The 21,655-nt window shown below is 39.5% G+C and overlaps 1 long non-coding RNA gene across 1 annotated transcript; it reads right to left on the reverse strand.

Moving 5' to 3' along the window:
* Window positions 1-1,052: 1,052 nt before the first annotated feature.
* On the reverse strand, window positions 1,053-14,785 carry LOC117077771. Its single transcript, XR_004434838.1, has 3 exons — window positions 14,698-14,785; window positions 3,224-3,478; window positions 1,053-2,339 (listed from the first exon to the last, which is right to left on the reverse strand). It is a non-coding gene; the product is annotated as an uncharacterized LOC117077771 (long non-coding RNA).
* Window positions 14,786-21,655: the final 6,870 nt, after the last annotated feature.

Here is a 21,655-nt window from a genome sequence, read left to right on the forward strand (position 1 = left end):
GTTTCTCCATTTTTCCTCTTTTATCATATTGCTGAATTTGAGTGAAACATAGTTTAGAAGAACATCTGCTTTCAACTATCATCCTGTTCTACAGGCTGTGATCTCTGAGCAGAATAAAAAGCAGAAGGATTGCATAGACTCTGTCAAGTTAAATATCACATTTAACCATTAGTTGATGCACTATTGGAAAAGGGGAGAACACATTTCGTGGTGTTTGGTGATGCCACATTCAGATTTTACAGTATATTAAAGTTAGGAATAACAAATACCACAATGTTTAGAATGAACACGTGGTCATGATTCACTGTGATGTAATAGTCCGTGCATGTGTACTTCCTAATGACATGTGGAACACAAAGGAACAAAATGTTTCCTCTCTTCTTGTATCCTAGGTTGAGTTCCTCCTTTAGGGTTTCTTTATTTCCACCTTTGAAAAGGATCTTGATCCAGTGTGTAAAGTTCAGACTGCCTCACTCCTTTTCATTTGTATTTGTATTGAAAACAGAGTTGTAGGTCCAGGTTTCTCAGTCTTAGCACTATTGACATTCTGGGCTGCATAATTCCTTATTGTGAGCGCTGTGTTTTGCACTGCAGGAAGTTGAGCAGCACCCCTGATCTCAACCCACCAGATACCAGTAGAACACACTTCCCCTGACCCCCTCAGGTTGAGGCAACTAAAAATGTCTCCACAAATGTCCCCAGGGGCCAGAATCATCCCCAAATGAGAACTTCCTGTTCTACCTTCCGTTGTCAGAAAATTTGAATTTTGCTGCTGCTGCTTAAATAATTTTCTAGATTAAGAATCTGATGTCTGGAATGTTTTAGCACCTTATAGAGAATAGAGAAAAACATGGAGCTTATTAATAACATATATTACTTAATATATTTCTATCCTAAAACAATTCAAATCAGAACCTTAATATTTTCCTCAAAATAGAAGAAAAGAAAACAATTCTGAAGTATGACATTTCAAGTAATATATTTGTCACAAAATGCCCAATAGACAGAAATAAATGTACCAAAAATAAGGTTATTTTGGCAAATATTGCTGCAAAGAAAAACAAAGCGCATTTACTAATTATGAATCATCTACAATTCTTATGTTAGCAGTTAGTCCCCAGAAATGTAGCAAAGGAAACTGATAATCTAGGAAATGCACAGTACCCCCAGAATACATCTGAATATTTTACAGTATCACCTTGCTCCCTTATATGGAAGTCTCTGAATACAGAGCCACTGTATTTAAATTTGTAACTCTACACTTCTTCCTCCCTCACCCACATGATACTCTATTACTCAGTGGAAACATTGCAACATAAAACAATTCATCTTTTCAGAATACATCAGCACTTAAAATAGTGTGATCAGATTGAAAGGACTGTAAAAAGGTTCATTTTCTCAGGTTAGGGATGAGACCAAGTAATGCATACTTACTACTACTGCCAACATCATAAAATCAAGAGAGCAAAAAGGACCTAGTTTACCTACTGGAGGTTAGCTACACAATGATGATAAATTAGCAGGGAGTTTTTAATATGCCTACATGACCTGTGACTAGTTAGCAAAATGTTTACTTCCGAAATAAAAGCCCAAGTCAGTGGAACATTTACAGGTTATTAGAAAAGATAAATGAAAAACCTGTCTGACTCTAACCTAGACTTGACTACACACACTCATTGCCTATGGGAAATAAGTGCAAATCAGACAGCCTATCAAATAAAACTCATGTATTGTTAAGAGGGTCTTCACTAATATGTTGCCATTCAGGGAAAGAAGATGTGGAATAATGAAGTAAAGTGAGATTTATTTTAGTTTCCTCCAAATTCCTTTCTATTTAAAACATTTTCCCATCTGTCATTAAGAGTTATCACCTTGGCAATAGCAAATGAGAAAGCAAGACTTACAGGGTATGTGTACATACATGAATACAAGGCAGTTGGCTTAACATTGTGCTTGCAACCATATTTAATTGAACAATGAATATATTCGAGTAGAATATACAGCATTATGTATTTCACCTTCTATTAATTTGTAGCAACCTTTTGGTAAGTCATCATTCAATAAAATAAATACAATTTTCTCTGAAATGTGAATGATAATTGAATAGATAGTTGAGTCTCTTATACCAATATATGAAAGCTCAAGAGGCCAAAGATTGAATCGTTTCATTCCTTTGGAACATAAATGTAAGAAAAAACACTCTCTGAGACTCTAGAGCCAAACTCCAAACAAATGGTCCCTTATGTTCTCCATTGGTCTGCTTACTCTTGTTTCATTTATATTTCTTGTCAAGTTTAGTTATCTGGTTTCATGGACGCTTGTAGAGCTGAAACAGCAATCTAAGAGCAGGTTGAAAGAAGACATACGAGAAAGGATAAAATTTGGTTGAGCAGCAAGTGATGTGTTCTTGAAAATTAAGGTTAATTTGCTGTTATCCTGGCAGCAAAGACCAGAAGCTCTAAGGCAGTCACATACCTATTTTGGCTATTACACTACAGTATCATAACAGGTAATCAAGTGATCATAACTATCAGAGAAATCAGAGTTCTGGATTGTTTGGGCCCTCAAAGTCTACTCTGGCTCTCCTTCACACCCTTTCTTTATTATCTGTCAAGTGGTCTTCTCATCTATGTTTTCATACCCCTGAAGAATGGGAATGGGTTATGTTCTGGCTCATCCAAATAACTGAGAAAGAGTTAGACAAAGCCAAGGACAGAACCCTCTGGCACTCTACAAGCAATATCTACCCAGAATGGCACCCATCCATTAATCAACTCAACACATTTTGGTATTGCCTGGTAAGCCTGGCTAGTCCAATATCTATGCCTATACCATTTCTCCAATTTACCAATCTAGTAGTCATAACAATAAAGGAAATAGTTAGCTTTACCTACTTATTCTCAGAGAACTCGTGCTGACTTGTAAGTTTCACTACTATCTCTTCTCGGGATCTATGACTGTCCCTTCAGGAACACAGCCCGGAAATATTGTTCAGGTTAATAAGTTCATAAGTCAAAAGGCCATGCTTATTTATCCCTTCTGAATTCAAGAGGAATTATTTGATAACTTCGATCAAAAGAAAAGCTAAGTGGTATTTAAGAGCCCCTTGTTCATATATATAAGAATAAAAATTATATATTTTAGAAAAGTTTTCATCAAAAAGGGATTAAAATGAAAGTGTCGCATCTGAGGTAACCTTCACTTGGGTGGAAAATTTACTTACCAAAGATTCATCATCACTTAATAATCATGCCAGTTATAGGAAGTAATTCTGTAGATTGTTGGTTCTCAAAATGTGGTCCCCAGACCAGCAGCGTCGTATCACCTGAGAGTCTGTTAAAAATGCAGACGCTTAGACCCCACCGAAGAACTGCTTGCAGAATCAGTATCTCTGAGGATGAGGCCCAGCAATCTGTGTTAATAAGCCATCCAGTTGATTCTGGGGCACACTGGAGTTTCAGAACCACTGTCATCGAAACTAAAATAGAATTAAGATTATAATGGTTAGCCTTCGAGCATTCCTAATATAAGGCTAATGGTAATGACGATGATAATTTTAATAGACAACATTTTCTGGCCACTTACCTGTGCATGTAAGCCTTGTGCTAAGTACTGTAGGCCCTATATCAATTAATTGTCGGTAGAGTCCAACAAAGTACTGCTATTCCCATTTTACAGATGAGATAATGAAATTGACAAAAATTAAGAAATTTGCCCAAGGTCAGCCATTACATTGCAGAGTTGAGATAACCATCCAGGTGTAGCTGATTACATACACACACCCCTCCACCCCTCACACACACACCCTCATTCTTCACTATGATGCCATGCTGCCTTCCAGAATCAAGAAAAAAAAAAGCCTTCCCAACTTAAAATGCCTCTGTCCTGAGGACCTCATCAGGAAACATCCCCCTTTGTCCACCTTCTCAGCAGCCAATTATCTGACCCTTCAGATGAATCCTGACCTTCTCTTCCAATCTCTTGGAGCTCTAGAGACGAAATTCCCATGTTAATATGAGGTTAATTTTTCTCAAAAGTGAACCTGAATTTTTCATTCTTTCTTTATATACAAAAATGGGCCAGTGTCTTAATTATAAACTGGATTGAAGCTGAAAAAGACACTCACTGGATACCATCTGGATCTTTACTACTCAAAGTGTAGTACCCAGACCATCAGTACCAATCTCATTCTGGAACATGTTAGCAGTGCAGAATCTCAGGTCCCACCCCCAACCTGCTGAATTAGAATTTTCATTTTAACAAGATCCTCAGGTGATCGCACACACATTGACACTCGAGAAGCATTGACTTATCTAGACATATCCTGAGGAAGATGAGATCCCAGGAAATTGAATGATCCATTCAGGGTCACAAATCTAGTTAAGTTGGAACTTACCCTCCCACTGAATATGTTTTTTCTATATCCCTGCAGCTTTCAACAATGTTCCATAAAAATAATGTTACTGCTGCTGCTGTTGGCTAATGTTGTGGAGCACTTCCTATGTTCTGGACATTGTGCTAATCACTTTATATAGATTATCTCATTTACTCTGTTACCACATTCTGTGAATTCAGTACAGTTCTATTATTATCTCTTTTTTTTTCTGATAGGGAAACCAAGGCCCAGACAGATTTAAATACTTGCTGTAAGTCATGCAACTTCCAAGTGGTAAATCAGGGTTTAGAACCCATGTAATTTGACTTTGAAATCAGCCTGTACATACTGGCCTGCATGTGTATCTTTAATTTTTCTCACCACTTTCAAAACTCCTATCATACATCTCAATCAATCAATCAATCATATATCTATCTAATTGTTTTGAGAGCAAAAAGTTTATAAGAGGGAGCCAGGCCAGGCACAGTGGCTCACGCCTGTAATCCCAGTACTTTGGGAGGCTGAGGTGGGCAGATCACCTGAGGTCAGGAGTTTGAGACCAGCCTGGCCAACATAGTGAAACCCCATCTCTACCAAAAAGTACAAAAATTAGCTGGGTGGCGCATGCCTGTAGTCCCAGCTACTCAGGAGGCTGAGGTGGGAGAATCACTTGAACCCAGGAGACGGAGGTTGCAGTGAGCCCAGATCATGTCTCTGCACTCCAGCCTGGGCAACACACCCTGTCTAGAGAAAAAAAAAAAGGTGGAGTCATAGTGTTTGATGTTTATTTTCCTTTTATCAATCTCAGTAATGGCAGTTCTTTTCTATAACTGCTTAGAAAAGAAAGCAAAAGGTCCCTTATCTTCCATCCCATCATCTCATCCCTTATAGCTCAGTTGTCCTACCCTTCAGCCATCCTTCCCAACCCCTCTCTCGTCACCTCAGGAGCCCTGGTTTAGCAATCATTGTGACTTTGAGGTTGTGAAGTCCTTGCCTACTGAGTTGAAAAGACAAGAGAGTTGTTGATTCCCTACTTCAGGAGTGCTCAAAAGTTAGAGGGAAAAAAACATAGTTAGGAACAGTTATGACAGAGCCATATCTTAGATTAATGAATTGCTTTTGTATGCTTTCTTGAAAACTTAACATGGACGAGGTTATTTCCAGTAGCAACTTTTGCATACCAATCAACTTAACATCTGAAATGCAACCCACGAGTAAATTAGAAGGAGTCTATGTTATGTTCCAAAATGATTATAAAAATTCCATTTCTCTACAGCACCTTTAAAAAGTGTTGAATGTTCTAGAGTAAAATGATTTTCCTTATAAGATGCTGGTACATCCCCCTCACACTGTAGACACACACATTCAATAAGTAAAAATAATACGAGAAAAGCCCAGATCTATAAAAAAACACCTGAATTAGAATATGACTTTAAAATTTGAATTTGAGTTAACTATTAAGCATCATGAAAACAGTCTTCCATTTGCACAAAAGCCAATTTCTACATAACTTTTCAGAGTCTGGCTAGTATATGTAACAAGATGAACTACAGATACTTTCGCTAGGGTCCCTGTGGATCTAGACAATAAGCAAATACTTTAAAAATCTTTGCTATGTGAATCACAAATAATACGACTGCACAGATTTGTAACATTCCCAAAGAAAAGTATTGGAGAATTTTATTCATATCTAGAAACAAACTCAGTTCATTTATTGGTGTTCTCCATAAAGTGCGCGCGCGCACACACACACACACACACACACTCATGCACACAAATAGACACATGGTGCTTGATTCGAAATATCTTCTTTCAGGCTTCAGTATCCTCAAAGTAAAGGCCTTTCCTTATTTATGTTTTAATTTATTTTACTATGGCTACTTGTTTTCTTGTCTTACTAAATGTTTGCTGAACTGAATAACACACCTTAACTACATATATCTGGAATTTCTGTTGTGAACTTTATTTAATGGCAAATGGAAACGATTTGTGGGTTTTGTGGGGCTATCATTTTCAATCTCCTGATTTTTGTGATTTTGAGGGGCTGGCCATAATGCTATAGAGTTTTCTGATTTTATTTCTTTGGTACAAAAAAAGCAAAATGAATGAATTGTGATTGAGCCATGGAACCCAGTTGCTTGCATATGTAATAGGGATTCTAAATTACCACATAAACACAGCTGCAGTTTTTCAGTCCGAAGGCCTCGAGAAGCATGCCGACTGGGGAGTGGGGGTATTTGGAGCTCTAAATTTAAGTGCATTATTATGAGCTGTGATAGACAATCATCCCTTCTTATTTAAATCTCTGGGCAACTATAAAACTAGACTGAGTCAAGTTTCTTATCTATGCCCAAATATGAGCAAGCAAGCTTAGCTCATATCTTAAAAGTTGACAGTTGTACTTTATGGTATGTCATCAGCTGCTACATTTATGAAGCTACAGAAGGTTAATAGTTTAGGAACAGTTTATACTTTAATTATCTCATAAAGGATATTTCAAGTCATCCAAATTGATATAAATTATGCTCTCTTGTAGGGCAATAACTTCACACAGGAAAACAGATGTTTATTTACATATACAGACACATATATACACATTAAAACCTTTGTGCATGAATTTTAGCTTGAAAACAATAAGGAAAGGTAAATTTTAAAATACATTTTCTTGCTAGTTTTCGAATCACTCATATTGGAGGAGAAAATACCTCTACATAAACTTGTTCACTAAATTTGTTATTTAAATTAATTTAACAAGAAATATGTTTGATGATTTAAGCAGTGCTTTCGTAAAGTTGATATATTCAATGCCTTCTTTTAATATGCTTAATAATATTTAAGATATTTTGAACAAAATTAATTAATCATTTATGGAAAATAGAATCCTATGGCTATAATCCCTTAAAGTATTCAATTTCAGCAAATCAAATCAGGAAAGTTTTGCATACAAAATGAAATGAGAACTATCACCATGCCTTAATACTAATTAAATTAATTCAATAAAAATTGGAATCAGAGTCAATATTATAATGTAGCCATTTTGTGTGTGTGTAAGGCTAGCTAGATTTAAGAAGAGTCTAGTGACAAAAGTCAGGATTGGACAAACTGAATTATAAATTATCTACTTTATGGTCTAATCCTAGCAAATTATAAATCCAAGTTCTTTTCCTGTGGGTAACCAGTATTGTTATGGGTTATCTTCTTTCTCCAGCACTTCGGGGAAATTCAGTCTAAATCTGGAGTTAACTCAAACAACACTGACAATAAACATTATCGCAACAAACAGACAAACAAAACCAAAACAAGGGATCTGTCCTTTACTCCAACCGTTTCAAATCGGGTAGATTTAGGGTGAAGGGAATAATAAGTTGAATAATTCCTTATTTTTCTGTTTACCATTAAAAATGTTTGTAATCGAGAATTATTTGTTTTTTATTGAAGAAGTGTTTTTTATGTTTTCTTAAAAGAAGTGATACTTCTTTCTAACATTTTCCAGACCACGTGGTTAATTCAAATAACCACAAAAGTTTACATTTTTCCATTATATTAATATTTGATTTTTCACAAAACAAAGGCATCAGATACACAAAGAGTCAGCAAAAGCATCACTTTCTACTGATTCCAGTTAAGCCAACTTTAGCAAAAAGAATCATTGCAGGAAAATTGGTCTTCAGCAAAATGTATTCATTTATAACAAATCAAATACAATCAGCACTTTTGAAAAATGAACAGTTATACAATCCCTCATGGATGTGTAGAGAGATTCATAATGGAAAGAAATTACAGAAGTCACCTAGCAGGAACTCTTGTTTGACAGTTGAAGAAAACTGAGATACACAAGATGGAAACCATTGACCTCAGACTGCTGTAAGTCCTCAAAAATGGAACACCTGTGTTTAATTCTGTATTTGTGAAAACTATGTTGTCCCTCATTATATTTTTCCTCTTATTTCTTGGTAGTAAAACTTCTAGCTGGATATATGGCTCCCAAGAATGAAGACTGTGCTCCCTAGCATCCCTTCAGCATCTTTGGGGCTACTGGATAAATTCTGAGCAATGGACATACACAAAAGTGTTGTGTGGTTGCATCTGGGAAGTTCCTTTATGCTTTGTCCCTTATTTTTCACCCTCCTCTTCCTGATGGCTAGACATTTGTACAATGGCCAGACCTGGAGAAACCATCTTGGGGGCCCTTGGGAATGGAGGTCCAGCCTGGGGGAGCAACAAAGTCAGAGGATCCTAAATTTCATGAAGTAGGATGCTGGAACTTGGGCTTATAGACTTTTAAATGAGAGAAGATAAAAACAAAAAGGCCTATTTCATTTAAGAAATGAATAGTTTTTATTTTTCTATTCTAGTCAAACCTAATCCCAATTCCTATTTGGCTGTGACATCAGATCCTTGTGCAGTGACTGACACATAGCAGGTGTTCAATAGATGTTTGAAGCAATCTGGGAGGTATTCCTGATACCTTCTCCTTCCCCATATCCAACTCAGCATTCACTTCTATCAGTTTTACCTTTGGACATCTCTCAAATCTGTGTACTTGTCTTAATCCCCCTCCACTCATGTGAGCTGAAGCTTGCCTAGACCTTGTCTTGCCTAGGCTACTCAAAAGCCTTCTGAATGGTCTCATCATATCATACCCTTTCCCAGTAAAAAACTTGTTTTTTCTTTTTTTTAGGAGCCAAATCCTTGACATAGGCTATAGGTCTTATTTCACATCACTTTTAGTCTTGCCATCTGAGCTGCCCATTTCCTTCCCACCTCTTCTGAATTCACTTCTAGGAATCCTCAGGACTCCCCTTAGCACTTCCCTGGAAAGACTTCCTTCTGCAGAAAAGCTCTCATTATCTTTTTATGGAACCACACATTTCTGTATGTGACATAGCCTGTCTCTCCCAGTAAAATGTAAGCCCCAAAGAGGTAGCCACTGTGGATGTTTTACATACTTTTATATCCTCAGTGTCTAGTATGGTGCCTGGTACAATATTAGATGCTTAATATAATTTGCTGAATGAATAAACGGTATTGCAAATGCCATTGTTGGGATATGGCAAATCAGTGGGCTGGCAGTTACTGGGATTTAAAAGACAGAAAGAGAGGAGGAAAGAGAGAAGGGGAGAGAGGGAAAGGGAGAGACAGAGAGAGAGAGAGAGCGGGGGGGAACTTTTATGTTTACCTTATAAAATAGCCATTTAGCTCACTAGCTTAGTCAAATTCTAAATAATCTTAACTCCTAAGATTGGATGGACTAAAGTTTGAAGCATACTGTCCCCATCACTGTCCTGAGCCTGACATCTAATAATTAGATCACCAGTCATCAAAGTGATTCCAAGACCCCTGGTGGTCTTCAAGACCATTTCTGGGGGGTCCATGAGATCCTGCCTTTCCAAGCTGGATACGGTCATATTTTCTTCACATACTTCAACTCAAACAACATACTGCAGCAGACTGAATGCAGAAGCAGTTATGGGACTCCAGCTATACTATTAAACTAAATGCTATGGTTTGAATGCTCACTGGAAAAATCATGTTGGAATTTCATTGGATAAATTAATTGGGACACGGGACCTTTAGGTGGTAGATTAATACCCTTATTGCAGGAGTTGGGTATTTATCTCAGGAGTGGGCTCCTGATAAAAGGATGAAGTATGGTTTCTCTTTTTCTCTCTGCCTCACATGCTTCCTTGTCCTTCTGTCATGTTATGATGTAGCAAGAAGGTCCTACAGATACAGCCCCTTGATCTTGGACTTCCCAGCCTCTAGAACTATGAGCCAAATAAATTTATTTTCTTTTAAAATTACCCGGTCTGTGATGTTCTGTTATATTAGCAAGAAACGACACTTCAACATTTTGCAAAAATGTAAAATAATGCCTTTTGTTCACTAAATAGTTTCTTGTTTTGGAAAATATAGTTGTTTTTAAGAAAACATGTTCTTTACATTAATACATAAGGATTTATCATTGTTAATTTTAAATGATTAGTAAAAATATTTTAAACATTACTCATTTTCCATTCTAATACTATTGATGCTATTTATAATACCCTATTTATTGATGCTATTTATATATCCTATTTATAATCCTCAGAACCAAAGCTCTTTGGAGTCCTCAATACTTTTTGAGAGTATGAAAGAGTCTTGAGACCGAAGCATTTGTGAACTGCTGCATCGAAAAAATCATTTCTTTGGTTTAAGACTTAGTCTCCTTAATCTCTCAAACTACAAATAAGTAGGAATGCAGCAGTAGAAAGAACCTAGATTTTTGGCATTAGTCAATGTGGCTTGGAAAGCTGGTGTAGACTTTAACTGGTTGTGTGACCTTGGGGAAGTCAGGTAACTTCTGAGGGTCTCATTTTTCTCTTCTTAGGATAAAAACACCTCTGTAGGTTATTGTGAAAATAAAAGAAAAACATGAGAAAGCACTCAGCATAGTGTTGGCACATAATAGGTATGTATTTGGCACACAGAAGTATTAAATTTTATTGTCAACTATACATTGGTGTGAGTTTGTTAATCTTTTTTCAAATAGCTTTTAAGGGTCTGTGATGCAGTGGTATGTGGTAAAAGTTCAGTAACTAGCTCTCTGGAAATAAAGATTCCTGTTTTTTAGAATTTGCTGATTCCCATGCTGTAAATATTCCTACTTGGCTGATTTTAATGTTTGTTTGGAGGAGATGGACTCAAATCACTTGTGAACAGGTATGAGACAGTTTCAGCATAAAATGTTCTGGGCCCATGAGTGGAATCTAGAAAGAGGAGACACATAAGGTAGAATAAGAGTCTCAGGACCTGATGGCAAAATTTCTGCTAATTTGATATTTTGCCTCAAGCCTTTCCTTTAACGCTTAGAATTCCCAGTTTTCTTTTTGGTTGGATTGAATCATTGGTATCACCAACAGGGTGCCATGAAGACTTTCGTATTCAAGTTATCTGCCACCGAGTCTCATATTTCCACCAGAAGAGTAACTATCTGGGGAGACATATTGTCCAGATAACCTAGTTAAAATAAGGGATCATTGGCAGATTAGTCTAGCTTAGATGTCACAGGTGTAATGCCCTAAAATGCTGCAGAACAGTGGATCTCAAAGAGTGCACCCCAGACAAGCAGCAAGGTATCACCTGGTTGTTGGAAACGAAAATTATCAGATCCCACTCAGCCCTATTACGTTGTAAATCTGGGGGTGGGGCCCAGCAATCTGAGTTTTAACAAGCCCTTCCTAAAGAACCCCTGGTGTAGGAGGGGTGGGAAGACTGCAGTGTTTGCAGCAGGGAGTGATCTGGGCATCCTGAGTACCCCAAGGGAGCCTGGGGCAAAGACAAGCTGAGACTGGGCACAGTGGGTGCTGTTGGTTCCCAGCTGGAGCCCCTTCATTGATCTGGTACTTCCCTGCCTTCTGTGGTGTGTTGGTTGCTAAGGGCCCAAAGATGTTCCCTTCTCTGGGGAACTGCCAGGGCTGCATGACAATAGCTACAAAAGCCTCCCCCTTTGCTTCAAAGTGAGACTAACTCTGTGATGTAGTTCATGTTCCTAGTGGGATAGACTAAAGTCAGTCTCCAGTTGAGATGAGAGTCTTGCTCACCTTCTCCCCTGCCCAATTCTGCTCCCCCCACTCTTCTCCTAACAGCACTCCTGACGATAATTGCCTCAGCATGAATCTTGGTCACAGGTTCTGCTTCTAGGAAACCTGACCTGAGACGGGGTTTCAAAGTTAGACAATTCTGGGTTTGTGTCTGGACTTCCCGGCTTGTTAACTATGTGACTTAAGGTTTGTTGGGTAATCTCCCTTGTCTTAGTTTCCTCAGGTGTTAAATGGAGATAATGATGCCCACTTTGGGGGGTTTGCTGTGGTAATGAAAGGGACACTGTATAGAAGTCCTCAGCACAGTGCCTAGAGGGTGGTATGGACTATCCAGAGCCTCCTTTGATCTTTCGCTGCCTCTCCTTTTGGCCTTGGGCATGTTAACGTTTTCATGTTGTCTGTTTCCTTTCTGGGGACTCACGGTGTGTCTAACACCAGGCTACCTCATTAATAACTAGAAGTGAGAAATATTGTTTCAAGTGGTAAAGTACTTGGCAAAATGTGGAGTGCGGGCATAAAGCATAACGAGCACTAACTATACAACAGAAGGTGGAGATACTGGGAAAGAAGTGTCTTGGAGTTCAGAGGCTGGGAGAGGTGGGTGCTCTGGCCAGAGGCTTCCTGGGATTTTCCTCCCCCACCCCCTCCCAAGTAGCAGCAGCACAGTGAACTTGAAGACCTTGGAAACTGCAACTTGGTTCTGCCCAAGTCTGAGGAGTCTTATAAACCCGGAGGCAAAAAAAGGCAGGAGAGATTGGGATGACTTTCTGCCTATGCCCTGTCTTTATCCAGAGTTCCTTCTTGTCTTTGAGGTCTAGACTCAGTTGTCTCTTCACAGAAGCCTTCTCCAACCAGTTCATTTTACATGCCCTTCTCCATCTCATGGCCCAGTTTTACTATTTTCCCAGCACTTACCTCCACTAGGCAGTAGTTTGTCTGGGTGTTTGCTGAGGTGTGTATAGTCTGTCTCCTGTTGGAACTCCTGAGGGTAGGGGCTCAGTGTGTCCTGCGTCCTGCTCTTTCCTAGCTACACAGTAGGTCCTCAATCAATACTTGGTCTTGGAGCCACTGGATTCTAAGATATTGTTGATAAGTGGTAAGCGGGTGCAGCCCTTTGGAAACCTCTTGGCCATGTCTACCAAAGCTGAGCAAATGCCTTCCTAAGATCCAGCAATTCCATTCCTAGTTATTTATCCGCAGAAAAGGAAAAGTGGTCATCAAAAGGCATCTACCAGAATGTTCACAATAGCATTTTTTATAACAACCACAAAACTGGAAGCTACCTATATTTTCATTAAAATAGAATGAATAAACGAATTGTAATATATACAAAGGAATACTGTGTACAGCAATGAGAAACAACCATCTTCAACCATAGGCAAAAACATGGATGAATCTCACTAACATGCTATTGAGTGAAAAGAAACCAGACACAAAAGAGCACATTCCCTATGATTCTATTTACATAAAGTACAAAAACAGGCAAAACTAGTCCTGGTGTTGGAAGGCAGGGTAGGGATTGTCCCGATTGGTGGAAAGAGCTGAGGGGGCATTGAGGGTGCAGGTCATGTTCTGTTGCTTGGTGTGACTGCTAGTTAAACAGGTGTGTGAAGTTCGCGAGCAAGCATCTAGCTGTGCACCAGGCACCTTTGATACTGCAATGAAATATACATTAAGACAATTGCATGGGGTTTTGCATAGGACAGTGTAGCCGGTCTCAATCACATTTCCATTAAAAAAGACCTGCTGGGAGCTTGGAGTCCCAGAGTTAGGAGCTCACTCCTACAGAGATCCGCGCGGCCCCACCCTCCCTGCTCTTCCGACGCGCTGCCCGGCCACCGAGGGCTCACCGAGCTGCCTAACGCGCAGCGGAGGAGACTCGAGTCCTGGGACCCGGGAGGGGTCGCCCAGCGCTCTCAGCGGCTCGCAGAGCCAGGGCCAGGCTCAGGGAGCTTTACAGCAAGAAACACTCAAGGTGTAAAGTCCGAGCGAGCAGCTCGATTCTTAGTCCTGCAGCCTAAGGCAGCCCCTCCAAGCCGTGGGCGCCTGCCGTCCGTCTCCTCACCGGGGCGCCCTTGACTCGGTCACCCCGGGCACGGCAGGGGCTTCGCCGAGCTTCGGTCCGCCGTGGTCGCGGCCGCCGGTCGCCGGGAGCCCGGAGCCGGGACACGGGGGTTGGGGATGGGTTCCAGTGTCGCGCGGGAGTTCAAAGCCCGGCACTGGCACGGGGTTCCGCCGCCGCAGCCGCTGGAGCCTCGGGCTCCCGCCGTGGGGAGAGCGGGGGGAGGGCGCCTGTCCCGGAGTGACCCGGCGGCGGAGGAAGGGCGGGCCGCAGGCGGCGGGCCCGGGGGACCGTGAGCGGGCGGGCAAGGAGCGGGTGGAGGTCGACAGAGTGGGGCCCACGAGGCCGGCGCCTGGTCGGGAAGAGAGTGGGAGATTCCCCCACGAGTTCAGAGCCGGGACTGAGGGAAGAGACACTTAGAGTCCTGCGTCTCCAAGTTTTGCTCCAATGCCCTTGGCATTGTATGCATGTGTGGCGTCTATCCTGGCTCAGGCGATTTGATGTTTTCAATAGGCCTAACCTCACCAGTGGTGTGCCCGGCCCGGCTGGCTGGCGGCTCCTGTCCCCAAGCCTCCCGCCTTGCACCCACCATTTACGCAGTCACCAGGCCTTTGCACTGCCCAGCGCTGGAGGAGGCGACCAGAGCCTTAAAGGCTCCACGGAGGGCGGGCTCTTACCTCCCGACTTTTTCCTCCTTGCGCTGCAGGCGGTACTGAGGTCAGGGGTCCGGTGGGAGGCTGGACTGTGTGTGTGTGTTGGGCGGAGGCGTGGGGGGGGAAGGGAAGTGGGCGGTAGGTTGAGAGTCTGTAACAGCAGCACATCCCAGGTTCCACCCCCACCCACAGGGCTGGTCAAGCCTCCCCTCTCCTGGGGTCTGTGTGAGAGGAGAGTACAAAGGTCAGATTGTCCAAAGGATAGTGTGTTCTGCTCTGAGATTTAATCGTGAAGGCATCGCGAAATGGCCATTGAATTTCTCGATCATCACAGAAGAAAACATACTACTTTGAGTTTCCTGAAGTGATTTTAATTTTCATCTGGGCAGGTGGTGATAACTTCTGGAAACACCAAGGACTAAAAAGAAAGGAAACTGCAGAAAGTGGAGGGCCACGGAAGCAGCAGCTCACAGGCTTTTTCTCAGGGGCTTATCTCAGCTAGTGTTCCAAGACTAGCAATCCATAAACATTGCTTGACCTGGGGAGGAGGGAGATTTCACCAATACTACACCTCTTCGATTTTTACCTATTTCCTTTACTTGGTCCTATTTTTACCTGGTCAAAGAAATGCCTGTATCGTATACTCAGATTTTCCCCTTAATTATAAGTTTCAAAAAAAAAGTCAATAAAAGACAAAATGGGAAGTGTTGAAGCACTGTCCAGAAACTGTAGTAATAGCAATATAAAAAGAAGGGTAGTGAACTGACCTTAGCAAATTTGCACTGCCACTAATTTGCTAGTCAAGTGACCCTATTTTCCTGACTCTGTTTCTTTAGTAAAATGTGGGCATTATCATAGGTGACCCCAAATCCTGAAGTTCCTTTGTGTGTGTGTGTGGGGGGGGGTGAGATTTAAAAATTTGATTCAAATAAATTTCCATTCGCTGTATAGTTCAATATTTAATTCCCTGCCTGTTTTAAGCTGAGGAATAGATGTCTGAACATACATTTCCTCATCCTAAATCCCTTTGATCCTCTCATAATGCTCCAAGTGCAGTGTTGATGTCTGGCAGGCTTTGTGTTCAGTTTGTACCATTTGCAAATGTAGTGAGGATTACAGTGGAATGGAGGAAAGAATGGCTGCAGGATTTCTTGGACCAGAGAAACTCACGCTTCTCTTTCCATTTTCACTCTCATTAGCACACAACTTTTAAAAGTTGGCCTGGGCACAGCAACACTTTCACACATCCATACTAAAATCCATGCTAATCTTTCCCATGGGATGTAATTCAATTGAATTGACATTCTAATAAAATACTGGCGAAGACACAATCACAGTTTCCCTGCAATGCATAATTAAAATAGCACTATGCAGTTGCTTACACTTCAGATAATGGCTTCCTACATGTTGTTGGTTATGAAATTTCAGGGTTTTCATTTCTGTATGTTAATAGAACATTTAAAAACTATCCTTTTTAGCAAAGGAGGTTGTAATCTTAGTTTGTCATTGCTAGGAATGTGCTAAAGCCTAAGTCTGCTTTCAGATTGGTCTTGGGCAGTAATTTAATGTATCCAAAACTGCCTTCAAATCTGTGCTTTCTATTGGTAGCTTACTGAGCCCCCTCTCCTACCTTGAAATCATTGGCACAGATACACATGTGCTTAGGAGTGGTTTGCATCTACCATATATACATTTGGGAAGTCTTAACTATCTTCTAAAAGACTAAAGAGTAAGGAATGATTTACCTTGGGTAATGAAACTCAGACTTTGCTGTTGTTTCTGTTCCAAAGTGTTTTATACTGATAAAGCAACCCCAGTTTAGCATTGCCATTGAGAACACTGTGCAGAAATACTATGCATTTTGGATTCCTTCACTTCACTTAAAATTTATGGTTGCTAAATTGTTGATACTCTAGGTTATGATTTAACCGATAGTCAAACTGAACAATTCCCCATTGACAGTTTTTGTTTAATGGCCAGGAACACCTGAAATTTGGATAAAGGAGCTAGAAAGGAAGAATGGGCCCCTTTGTGGATTCCTACATGTTTTAGGTAAAGCTTGATTAGTTGTTCCTCACCTATATTCTGGGGCTATTTTTAGCAGTGCCCTTAGCTAGATGTATTTACTCATGGGGCATAACCTTACTGATACTGTATGTTTGTAATATTAACAATCTCTGACTTAGGAATGTGGTCCGAGTCATAGAACACCTCAGAAAGTGGGTAAAGCTTATTATCGAAGCTGGAAACGGCCACATCATTTATTGAGGCTCAAGGCATTTAAACACTAATGACTTGCACATGAACTCTAAACTAGGTTTACCCTCCAAAGTGGAGATAGGTCATGGCTGCCCAGACCAGTGAGGAGGGAGAGGATTGAACCGTGAAGTGTATTGAAGTATATTCCCTACAAGTATTTCTCTTTGAGCAGAGCTGTATATTTAGGTAGACTGCTCTCAGGCAGAATGAAACAAGATGGCGCCCACCACTCACAACCAGGAACCAAACAGGAAAGAATCCAAATTCTGTGTTTAGAGGGCTTTCATGCTCAGTAAAATGCATAAGTACTTTTATTACGGTTCTTAAAATTAGAAAACCATACTCCTATTTTGCTTTCATTTTCCTTTGGGATTTAAATAAAGCACTCCTACCCCCCTGCCTCCCAACCCCAGATCACACCCTCTTTTGGCTATGTTAACAAAAATTAGGTCCAGGAGACAGAAGGGGGTGCACATATATGTGGGAACTGTGCAGAGTGAACAGTATTGGTAAAAGAAAATTAAGCGCAAGACAGAAACTAAATAGAGATGTGAAAGAGAAAGGCTAAGCTAGACTTTCAAGCAATTGAACATTTCTCATTTGTTTTACAGTGAGAACTGCTGCCCCACCAGACCAACAGTATTTTAAATGTGAATTCTGTGTCCTTACCAGCTGTTTCAATTAGGCAAGGTAACTGTGTAACAAATAGACCCCAAGATAAATAATGGCACAAAGAATAGTCAATGATAGTTTTTCTTGGTTGGGGTGTAGTGGTGGCTATTCTCCTTCATGTTGTTACTCTAGGACCCTGGCTTTTCTTATCTGTGGCTCCACTATCTCTTTGATGTAATCTTTTGCATCTAGGTAGAAGGGGCAAAGTAGGGTCAAGGGAGCATCTGCTTGAAAGCTTTGAGCTAAAAGTGGCACACATAATTTTTGTTCACCTTCTCTTGGCTGGAACTCAGCTTTGTGGCCCTACCTCCCGTGAGAAAGCCTGGGGTATACGGCCCAGTTGTATGACAAGGAAGAGAAGGGAATGGAGCCTCGGTGCACAGCCAGCAGCCTGAGCCACATCATCTTATCCCAAATGCTGTAGTCATAATAGCAAATATGTATTAGTGCTTATTATGTGCTAAAGGCTTCATATACATTTTTTTCTCACTTAATCCTCACAACAACCCTATGAGGTAAGAAATATCACTCCCATTTTACAGATGGTAAAACTGAAGTTTGCCAAGGTTAAAAAAAACTTGCACAAAGCCAAACGGCAAATGGAGAGTCAGAACTCATACTTAAAATGCTGTTTGTTTGAGGGGTCAGAATTCTTTTCCAAGCTAGAGAATTGGCCTGGACAGGGAAGCAGAGACAATAGCTCACAAGTATCTTTCCCTCTTTTGCAAAGAACTAAAGAACTGTTATTTCTTCCTCCTTTGCCAAACCTCCCTTTGGAGATGCTGAGAGGGGAGAGGCTGGTGGAAGAATTGGAGGAGGGAGGTGATTAAATCACCTTAAATCTGTTTTAAAAATCTCCATTTTCAAAAGCTTTCTGTATTTAACAATGCTTGACTGTGAGAGACACTAGCCCCTTTTTGGGGCCAGCAGAGTAACAGAGCGCAACTTCTAACAGACTGGCTGGCGTGCTAAGGTAGCAATTGTATTTAAATTTCAGTCTCAGTAACTCTAGCTGGAACCACCTAAAGCAAAAGGAAGGAAGGGGTATCAGAGCACATTTTCACTCCTTCAGTTGCTCCAGGGGCTAGAAATGGAAAGTTTTATGTGACAGAGTTTATTTTTGCAACTTGCAATTTTCCTCTCCTTTGAAAATTAAGGTGGCCTAAAAAAGTCTTATATGTGGGCCAATACAGCAACAAATTTATGAAGTGAAAAAGTAAAGGTTTTGTGGTGTCATAAGCTCACCCACACTATACATACGTTTATTACTTAAAATGCTCCAGATTTAAGTTTCATTATGGAGCGAGTGTGTTATAAGCAAACTAACTTAGGATTTTAGAGTTTTTGAAATTAAATAGCAGCTCATGGTGCTCATGTAATTTGTTTATTTTTATAGCAATGTTATGTCCTGAAGATAAACAAACAAACAAAAATCAGAGTCGAAAAGCTTCAAGGTTTGTATGTACCTGAACACAGAAAGTTAGAAAACATTCACTTTTAATCAAGCCAGCATTTTAAAATTTAGAAATTCTTTTAAAGAAAGTCAAAATTTGGATGATCGTTTTTAATGCTTGATTATACATATACATATATATGTATACCCATAAGCTATGAAAGTCAGTTAACAAAGGCGTAGAAATAGGATGAAAAGTGTTCTTTAAAGGCAATTTTCTGAACTTCCCCACTGAGTTCTGTTTATCCTGACCTGGCAAGGCTGCTGTATTTCAATTCAGGGCTTCTTTTGCATACAGAAGTACAGACTTGCTGAGCTGAGCCAAATCTGTCTATCCAATTACTGGGTAAGAGAGCTGACTGTAGCTTTAGGCAAAACCTGTAATCTGTAAAACTCTATAGTATCAGTGACAGCCTAATCACAGGGAAGAACCAATAGAGTGTGTATGTTACTTGAGTGTTACACAGATGCATAGTTCTCTCTACAAATAACCCACTTCAAATCTAACACCAAAGAGCAATGAAATATACAGAACCTTGAAAAGAAATATCATTTGCTATCTCTACAGTAATTTTTGGATAGAAGGGTTTTCAAAGGGAAATAAATTATCAGCAGTGTATTGCAGATCACTTAGCTGAGTACTAGTTTGAATGCTTTTATTACGTTCAATAAAAATCTGGTTTAGCAACTGTTGCTCTCAACATCTAGCTATTTTAGTGACTTTATAACATTTGGTAAAATTATATTTTGCTAGAATTTACATTGTTTATAAGGAGAATGAATTCAAGGGTAATGTTTGATTACATTTTATCACACAAAATCCAATAATGATTTAAATTTAAGATGAAAAGTTAATCTCTATAAAAACATAACATTGAGTGAAAGCAGCAAGATACAAAACATGTACACACTGTATATGACATATAAAATTAAAAGGCAGGCAAAAATTTATTTATCTAGCATGTTAGAGGTCGGGAGAAGGAATATCTCTAGGGAGGAAGGCAGGCAGAGTGGTTGGGGGAGGTAAAGAAGTGGACTTTTAGCTTGATGATAATGTTCGATTTCTTAACCTAGGTCCTGCTTATACTCCGTGTGTTCATTTGTGATAATTCACTGAGCTGTAAACTTAAGATTTGTATATTTTTCCATATATGTGTAATAAGCTAATTTAAAAAGTTAAAAAAATTCATCTCTACAATGTAATGTTAATGTTTTAAGAAAGAAAGGATTACAGTTATGAGCATAGATTGGGTATTTTTGAACCAAATATTAGCTTTGTAGTCACAAAAGCACTAGTCAATGTTTTTTTTTTTTTAATTCAGATTACTTCCCATTTTAGTTTATAAAAATAATTCAATTTCTATGGAAAAAGTGAAATAGATTTAATCTGTACGGATTACAATGGGAAAGTGAATTCTTTTTTCTCATGCATGGAAATATGGGCAAGAATAAAATCAGGGCAGGGTATACTTAAGAAGATATTTTAATTCATGTTATCAGTATATCTTATAAGAAACTGAAAACCCCTGTAAGTGAGATTTTGCTAGGCCCAGCGTTTTTAGTGGTAATGAAGTTTCATGGCTGTTATCACAATCATCTGGTAATCAACACCTGGGATATCTACTCCAGTAGAAATAAAAACCCTGGCAAAATGTTTCCATTTATAGTTTTTTAAAATAGAGGAGGGAGCAGATAATAGATAACTTAGTAAATGTATGTTAACATGGTTAAGCAGCCATACAATTTTTTAATAAATTATGGCTTAATTTTAATTTTGATTTGTTTTAATTTCTTTTAAAATAACAGCAAGAAATTTCATGTGAATTTAACTTCATTTATAATGGCAAGCCAAGTAACTTAATGCTTTTATTCATTCCCCCAACATTTATTGAGGGTCTTCTATTTGCCAAGCCACTGAGAAACAATGGTGCAGGAAACACATCCTTCACGAGCTTACAGTTTAAGAGAAAGAGTTAATCTGTCTCCCTCTCTCTCTCTTTGTCTCTGTCTGTCTGTCTCTGTGTGTGTATGTGTATATATATATATATACACACACACACGTATATACACGCACATATATACACACACACACACACACACATAAAAGCATTTACTATGTGCCAATCTCTGTTCTAGGTTCTGAGGAGCTTTAGAAAGAGAGAAGAACATTAAAAAATTCTCATCCTTTTAGGTGTTACATTCTACTAAGAGAAGACGAACAATGAACACGGTATTTGAAGAATTCTTCATATATATTTATACTTTTTACATAAATATAAATATATAAATATAGTTACATGTATTTAAAGTATAAATAGGATGTAGCTGGATCTTGCTTTTTTGCCTGGTCTGACAACCTCTGCCTTTTAATTGGAGTATTTAGTCCCATCGTGTTTTCTGGTGCACCTGTCTCACAAACCAGGACACTCCCCTACATACTCACAATACCACCATTGAAATCGGGATATTAACATTAATTTATTACTGCTCCCCAATCTTCAAACATCAGTCAAATTTTGTCAGTTGTCTCAATAATCTCCTTTACATAAAGAAAAGGGTCCATCTTAGTATCCCTTTCAGTCTTTACTTGATTTCCAC

The sequence above is a fragment of the Trachypithecus francoisi genome, unplaced genomic scaffold, assembly GCF_009764315.1.
Source record: "Trachypithecus francoisi isolate TF-2019V2 unplaced genomic scaffold, Tfra_2.0 Lachesis_group0, whole genome shotgun sequence".
NCBI lineage: Eukaryota > Metazoa > Chordata > Mammalia > Primates > Cercopithecidae > Trachypithecus > Trachypithecus francoisi.